This window comes from Rhyacophila brunnea, unplaced genomic scaffold, assembly GCF_057557595.1.
Source record: "Rhyacophila brunnea isolate RB1 unplaced genomic scaffold, BYU_Rbru_1.0 scaffold_5, whole genome shotgun sequence".
NCBI classification, from domain to species: Eukaryota; Metazoa; Arthropoda; class Insecta; order Trichoptera; family Rhyacophilidae; genus Rhyacophila; species Rhyacophila brunnea.
In genome coordinates this window covers 6423973-6432357 of record NW_028233170.1, presented here as the reverse complement: position 1 = coordinate 6432357, position 8385 = coordinate 6423973, and positions in this window count along the sequence as shown.

Sequence of the window (8385 nt, the reverse complement as noted above, 5' to 3'; positions counted from 1 at the left end):
AAAGTTTAATGTGCACTATTCATGGCAAATCGTAACAGCCTACCTCCACCCTTCGTTACTGCTATCTACTTAAGTAAAAATATTAAGGGTTAGGTTAGGTAGGTAATTTTCAGAAATTGTAAGAGCAATATACCTAATTTCTGTTTTAAATTGAACTAGATTTTACGCGCGTTCATTTACAAGTGAAAAGATCTGATATACGTATAAGCAAGCTGAGAAAAAAGTCTGCCTAAACTTATATCCGAAAAGCTCCGAGCCCCAAAACTTTATTATGGCCTACTGTGAACGAAAAACGTCTTTGGATAAATTTTCACCATTAAGAAATATTGTCACTCACTCTTTTAGATGGCATCGTGATCGGGGTTTCTGATTCGGTTAAAGCCTTTTCTCACTCCCCACCCGTGTGTACGGTGAATGCTAAACCCGATGTCAAAGTATCATTTTAAGGCTGTATATATTCGCGAAAAAGGAAAACGCGTTAATTATTCAGGATAAGCAATCTCACTATGGAAATTAAGTGAGGATAAGTGAGCTTCTGACGCGAGTCTAGAAAGCTAAATGAAACACCTCAAAAGTACATTCTTACAAGCTTTCAGAAATTATGAAGTTACAGTTTTAAAAAGTGTGGGGTGAAAAATTCTTAGAAGTTTTATTCAAAGAGAGCGCCGCGTAATGACAGCGTGGCATATTATTAAAACAACCCTGACATAATGCTCGTAATTAACTCGGCCGTGAATAAATTACGCCCCTTTAATTCTCATTTATGCCGCCCGGGGGTTGATTTGACAAATAATGAGGAAACAAAGAGATTGGCGTCGCGACGGCGCTCTTCCGCCGATCGCTTTCCACGGCGCTCTATTGAAGTGCAATGAAAAAGACGCTTGCAAGGCGTCGCTTTCCAAAAATGTAGAGTGTTTTCGGGACAAGACAAAAGTATTAAGCGATGTTGATTATTATGTTGTAATCACCGACAAATTGCTTGATTGTGTGTTTTCAATTAAGGGCTAGCTTGTTATAGGATAAAGCCTTTGGAAAATTTTGATAATACTTTCCATTATGAAAGGTTCAAATAATAATTAATTGATAACATTGACGCTGTATTCTTATTCAGATTTTGAAAATTTAAAGATTGTTATTGTAGAAAATACACTAATAACTTGACAGATTCTATATTGAGAAAATGTTGACAAACATAATTAGTTCTCAACAAAATATTTCGTAATTTAGTTTAATAACATAATAAGACGTAAAAAGATCCTGAGAGCAATATTGAGAGCCAATAATGAAGATGAATTATGGCGCACACGTCTAAAACCGCTAAAAACTGAGAAGAGTGAAATGAGCTCTGGGAAGTCGACCCCGGCTGATAATGATGGTGACTTAGTGATATCGTTTAGTAATTAAGGTACACAGATATACTTGTTTTTCCCTCCACCACCCGTCACGTCTCCACAACCGTTATGCATGCGTATACGTGGCGTAACGAACATTAGGCGCTCTTCAAATTTATGCCGAAAGTGTCCCAGGAGCAACTCCTTAAGACCTTGGTTGGTGAAAAACGACCTTCTCGCTCGCCGTAAAATGCAGCAAACTTTTTAAAAGTTGAGAAATTTTCCTTCGTAGATACCAAATCGCAATGGGCGATCGGTCCAACTGAGAGTCAGATAGGCTTGAGAAGCTCTTCCCTTTCAACCGACATATGGGGACACTTTTAGAGGATGTGATCGGCATCATGCAATTCGGAGATTCTATTAGGCCAAGCTGACAGAGCTTGTAGACAAAAAGGCGGTGATATTAAGATACCGCGAACCTTCGCCCCCAGACTCCGAGCATTGCGGTCGTGGCACCACGGACAAGTCTAACATCTATTCTCATACTATTGTGTTTATTGTTTACAGTCGTTATCGTTAACAGTATTTATATCGCACCTGTTGTATTGCCTTGTCTCGTTACGGATTTTATTTCCTGCCCAAACTATTGAACCTTCCATATAATCTGGTACATTAGTAATACAGAACTAAGTATATTGTGAAACATATTATAATTAAGTTTTGGTTTTTTTTTTCGTCATTATAATATTATTATTTTTTACATGTTAGTACGTAAGTCCTTGAACGTGGGGTAATCAAGAAACAAATGATACAGCGATCGGAACCAAAGCTCTGCTAGTTCGACAACGGGCAGTTAAGATAACCAAACTTCTTTGCCGGCATAATTCCATTGCGTCGGCACATTACCAAGTGGGCGGGCGTCGATTCCGCCCTCCAGCCTCATTGCTATTCCGCGCCCTAATTGCATTTTTCGCCGCCCACACCCCACCGTAGCCCGCGACTGGGCGACAAATGACTGTTTTCTAATTGTGGAGTAATGTATTAAATTAACATATTATCGTCACTGAACTAGGCGGGGTGTAATGTATATTGTGCCTTTATTCCTTTTATTCTCGACTAAGTGGAATCGGCCATCGTGAACGCAGCTTTACCGCCTTGTTGAGAAAATTTGAAAATTTTGTGTTGAAAATAGAATTTCTATTATTTGAATTACCGGTAATACCTATTTGATAATTTTTGCAAGAAATAAAAGAGAGCGGGAGGGACTTATGCACAAGACAAGGCGATCTTAATAGAGTCGTAATTATTGCAATCATAAACAATAAACACATTAGTCTATAATATTATTGGTTTGAGTAATAGCCTCCCGACTTACTGATTATGGAAAGAAATCACATCTGTGCATATTAATTATTAATGGTTAAGTGCTCCCACTACACTAGTGGTTGATAAATGATACGGAGTGAGAAGCAAGAAAAAAAATTTACTGGACAAACAAGAATACGAGCTAATAAAAACGTGGTAAAATAAAATTAACCGAGAGTATTATAATATATAATCTTATAAAGATGATTATTTCCCTGATCAATGTTATAAACTGAATTCAAGTAACAGTGCGTAAAAATTTTAGAATTAATTCCTGTCCCCGGATTATGTAACCACATGAACCATTTTACGATGTCGAAATATTAATACGCGTGATTTCCGCCAAAATATCCTCAGAATGCCAACTTACAACGTGAAATACGCGTAAGGGTGAGATCCGCAGATTTACATACCTTCACATAGAAGAAAAATAAGACGTATTCAAATTTCTCATAAGTCGGGCGACGGAAAAATGTGTTGGAAATGAACCTTGAATTCCAAGACGAGGGGGGCTGTATGTATCACCGGCCGGGTGCCACAATATTTTGCGGTGCCATTATTTTTGGTGCCGCGAGATGAACGATCGTGAGTGGTATGACAAGAGGCTTCTCTTCCGTGGCGTAGCTCGCTTCTACGCTTCTACGACGTTTTGTTAAAAGCAACCTCTACGAGAAATATATAACGTAATGTAAATCTGAAAAAATCGGTGTGTATACTTATGTATGCGCGTTAGAAGTTATACTTCTTTGGCGTAAAAAACAAAAACAAAACTTGTGATAACCTAGATTCTTCGACTAGCTCTTAATTATTATCTATTGTTAAATTACATACTCAAGAAAAAAGGCGGCTTATTCGAGCGCCGTTGGTTTATTTCTATACACTCTAACTTATATTGCTAAATTATATAATTATATCTCGTTATTTTTAAAGTAACAACTGTCACTCTGACGTTTAATCGTTTGCTTACATTAGGAATTGCAAATGGCCGACAATAATAAATTCGTTAATTATTCTACTATCAAACTTGCGTTTGAATACAGCTGACTGATTCGCAGCTAACTTCAAACTGTCGCGCACTTTCTTAAAGGTGTGCGCGCGCAACTCTCAATTTCACTATCTACCGAACGCCCTAAAAGAAGTATAACTTCAAAAATACATAAGTTATTACTTATATGTGTAGCGGTCAATGACTTTTTAGCATTATTTCGACAGTGTAAGAATTAGCAAGTCAATTGAACGCAAAATCATCGCATCTACAGTCAGCATATTCTACACGCGTGATATTCTTCGATGGGATCGAAACGTTCAAAGTAAAATAATGCGGAGGGCAGCAGATTTCTCAATTGCAAACATCATCAGCAATGACTCGCAGTTTACCGAATATTCATGCATATAATTAGCGATCAGTAAGCTTTGTGTCAGTTGCTCCGCATAGCATTCCATTCCACCGATCTCGGACCTCGGAACAGTATCATAAGTATTGTAACATAACGCTCTTGTAACATACTCTTGTACCGACTGTTTACGCTGCAACTAAAACTCACTCTTCCATCCATCGGAGCAACCACCAAATCTCGACTTCTCATCTCTTCTCATAACGACTCTCCATCTACGCATCCTGGTCCTCAGCCACGAAACACGCAAAATATTATTAGAATATCACGAAAAAAATTGTGTCTTGTAGCTATTGGTAAAAATAATATATACAATAATGCAATAACAACTATATTATCAAAAGTACAATATAAAGACAAACGTCGCTCGATAGATTTGTGTATTTCGGTTCCCTGGCAACCAGCAACAATGTCATAAGTGAGTAAATAAAATGAAATCATGACAGCAAAAACGGTTGCTACTTTAATCTACAGTCTTGGGTAGGTAATTAATCTTTAAATATTTACCTTTAGGCTTATTTGTTTTGCTGAATCCTCCAGGATCTCCAGATATAGGTCAAGAACCCCGGTTAAATATTCATGCGACAAATCAAACCATTCAAGAATCCAAATACCACACGTACAGTCATTGTCACGTTAGTGCGTAGCATTCTTGAATATGGGTCGATTATCTGGTGTCCTTATGAGGTTTCCTATAAGTTTATTTTACAACGCGTCCAGAAGAAATTTCTTCGATGTTTTTATTTTAAGACATATAACTATTTTCCTTTCGACAATTCGTCAAATGATTATTTTCCGACTGCCTTTCTACAAGGCATACTTATTTTTCACTCTCTTGAATCTCGTAGGTCTCTTCTGCTCTTGAAACATTTTTGCCTGTTATCATTAGGGATGGTTTCCAATCCTTGTGTCCTAAAGAATATGAATTTACATGCGCCTGTAAATTACCTACGTGGTCGCAGGCATGATTTATTCTGGATCAGAACCGTTTCCTCGTGTTAAGCCTATCAGGCACCATTAGCGAGGGGTACGAGACTAGTCAATGCGCTCCATAAAAGTGTAGACATTTTCGGTGACGTTGTTTGTATTCGAAATTTTATTTTTCTGTATAATATTGTACTTAATTATGTTTATTATTATTATTATATATATTCTATTCTTCTCTATTGTGAGGGTAATATTTGTTATACTGTAAATATCATATTGTGAACGTCTTGAATTTACATTTTTTATACCTACAATGTTTTGTTTTCTTCTAATGTAATATAAATGTATCTTAATTGCACTTATTTTTCCCCGAGTACCAACAAATCACTCGTATAGCCTAATATTTTGTGGGGCCCATTTACGACAATTTCACCTTCTGATTTCAGAACTTCTCTTAAAGATTTTAAAAGAATAAGCAATAAGAACTCGTATTACTTCAGTTCAGATTTTACCTCAAAAGATTCCAATACATTTTTCTAAATTAGTATAATATATTATATACTCAATATATTCTTATGTTTCCTTTGGGCTTTTAATTCTTTCAATATATTCCAAATAGTTTCTCTATGCACAGAGTCATCTAGTTTTGAAATCCAGAAACAGGCATTAGGCATTTTGATCATTTGCCACTACTGTTCTAGTATCTGGCGATCTGTGATAATATGGTTTCTTCTAAATCATACTCGTCATGTTTATTTTAATGTATAGGTGTGAGAGTTTAAGTTCTGCCACCATGTTCTTTATATTTAGTGTAAATTGCCTCATAGAATTTCTAAAATATGTCAATAAAAAATGCCTATCTACTTGCATGAACGTGGAAGATTTTTATAAATGTGTCATATTCTTTGGTTCGGCGGAGGATAGGTATTGCAGATGACAAACGGTAGTAGCTCCTGATGATGGAGGAGGCGAGAATTTATTTACTGTTTTAAATAACTACAATGGTACAATCGATGCAATATAATAAATATAACGGTAGTTCGGTGCGATGTGTCTTTGACGGAAACTTGTAATCGAGTGAGTCCAATCGATTTTGACCGATATTTATTGACCGGCGCACTATGAAACAATATTTTGAAATTACGATTAAATAATATTAATCTCTATCTACGAGTATTATCGATTTCATAAATAAAGTGAAATTTAATTGCATGTTAATATGGTATATAACTCGGATTTCAGTCACTCAATAGAAAAATCCTAGAAAATACCTTGGGTCGAGTGAGATTAAAAAAAAATGTTGAGTTATCGAACTTAATACCGTAATAAACATCAATAATTTGTTTGTATTTCAAATTCCGTCAACAGATGGCTACCATCTTTATGATTTAAATTAAGGAAACTAATCATATTACTAAATGTCATCCATTAATTATTTGTTTGACTCCCACTTGTTATAATATTTTTCTAGAAAATGTATCTGATGCATTTCTATGTGTAGATTCAGTTTAAAATAAAAAAAAATAATTTAAATATTGAAATATTCAATTATGTTTTAGGAATCGTTGGTACGAAAGAATGCGGTATGACAAGAAAAAGTTGAGAACGTTCTGGATTCTCACGTTTCTTCACCAAGGAAGGAAGGTCTGGAGTTTGCGAAATACAAGGAGGGATCAGAGGATGGGGTCATCGGCGGGCTACAAATTTTGAATTGAGATGGAATACATAAAATAAGAATATCCGAATATTTCAATATTAGGCACCACATAAGTTTCATCATTTTGAATTAGCTGCAATGCTATCAGTTAGTCGGCCAAAAATATCAGGCACATAAAATATAATCATAATTTTATAACAATACTAAAGAAACAATTAGGTGAATATCTACATTATAATAATATGTTGTTGTGACGTTAATATATTATACGGTAAAATAATTTAAGATTTAAATATATTAGAAGTCATAAACTATTTTTTTTTCAACGATTACCTAATAGTTTATTAAATTATTAAGTGCAAGAAAGTTATAACAAAAATATTACTTACTATTATTAAAATATAAAGCCAAATAATAACGAAATATGTATGTAAAAGTCGTAATTTGATAGAACACACTTAGTTTAGTGGTTGATTGAGTGGTCATGGACCAGTGGGCGCGGGTTCGAATTCTGCTGGGTGTCGTATTTTTTTCAAAAGTATTTTTTATAGTGGTTATATATTTGACGCAACGATAACGTCTCAGCCTATGATGTCATGAATCCCGGGTTCCATTCCCGGGTCTGGAAAATTCACATATTGTTTTTTTTTAATTCGTGTTTGGGAGTCAGAGTATGGACCTAATAGGTTAAGCAAGTAGCTAACATCCATTTATCGTAAAAAAAAAACCGCAAATACAACATTCACTCTATGGAGGCCTATATTATATGATCTTTTTAGGATCAAAAATGCTAAAATATAATAATAGGTATATTATGTTTTCTCTGGGTGTTTATATTATAACTAAATTCTATGGAGATTTATAATGATTATAGCACATTGGATAATATTCCCCTGTGTACAAAATGTTATTATTTTCATACAAGGTAATGTTTGTAATTAGAATTCTTTGTCTTGACTTGCCCTACGTAAAACACTAAATAATTCTATAGACACAACGAATTACCAATAACTATTTTTCAAATGATCTGTTTACAGAATTCTTAATTTTTAATCTCATATTTCAATTTTAAAGTCAGTTCACTAGGGGGCTCTCGTAGTGCAGTGCGTAAGGCGCTGGCCTTTCATCCGGGAACTCTGGGTTTGATCCGGTGAGAACACCAATATATTTATGTAATTTTATGAAAGCCTGGGTGTTTGTGATTGTTCAAAATTATTAACAACCACCTTGTATGAAAAAGCAAGGACACAGTTTTTACTAATGTTAAAAAAAAGTCGGTTCACTCGATTTGGTGACCGGTGAACTTGTATTTGTGTGATCCATAATTCGTTTTCCACTATAAACATTGTAATACCCACCCAGTATTTGCGAAGGGTAGAAGAAGGCTGTTAACATCCACCATAAATAGTCCACATTAAGCTTTGTTAGTCATACATATTTGTTTTTATTGAACTAAGACTACAATAATTTACAGATAGAGATAGTTAATTTTAAAAATTAAATTAAACCTTTCCTAAACCAAACCATAATAGTTTAGGTATGCTTTAGGGCTAGGAAATCCGACAAAATTGTGCAAACTTTTCCATTCTTACTTATTTGTTTTCGTTTAATTAAGAATACATAATAATACATATAGTGTTGGTCAGTTATTTAAAATACATCAAGTCCTACTTAAACCATGTCATAATATATAAAAATATTATTCTATCAA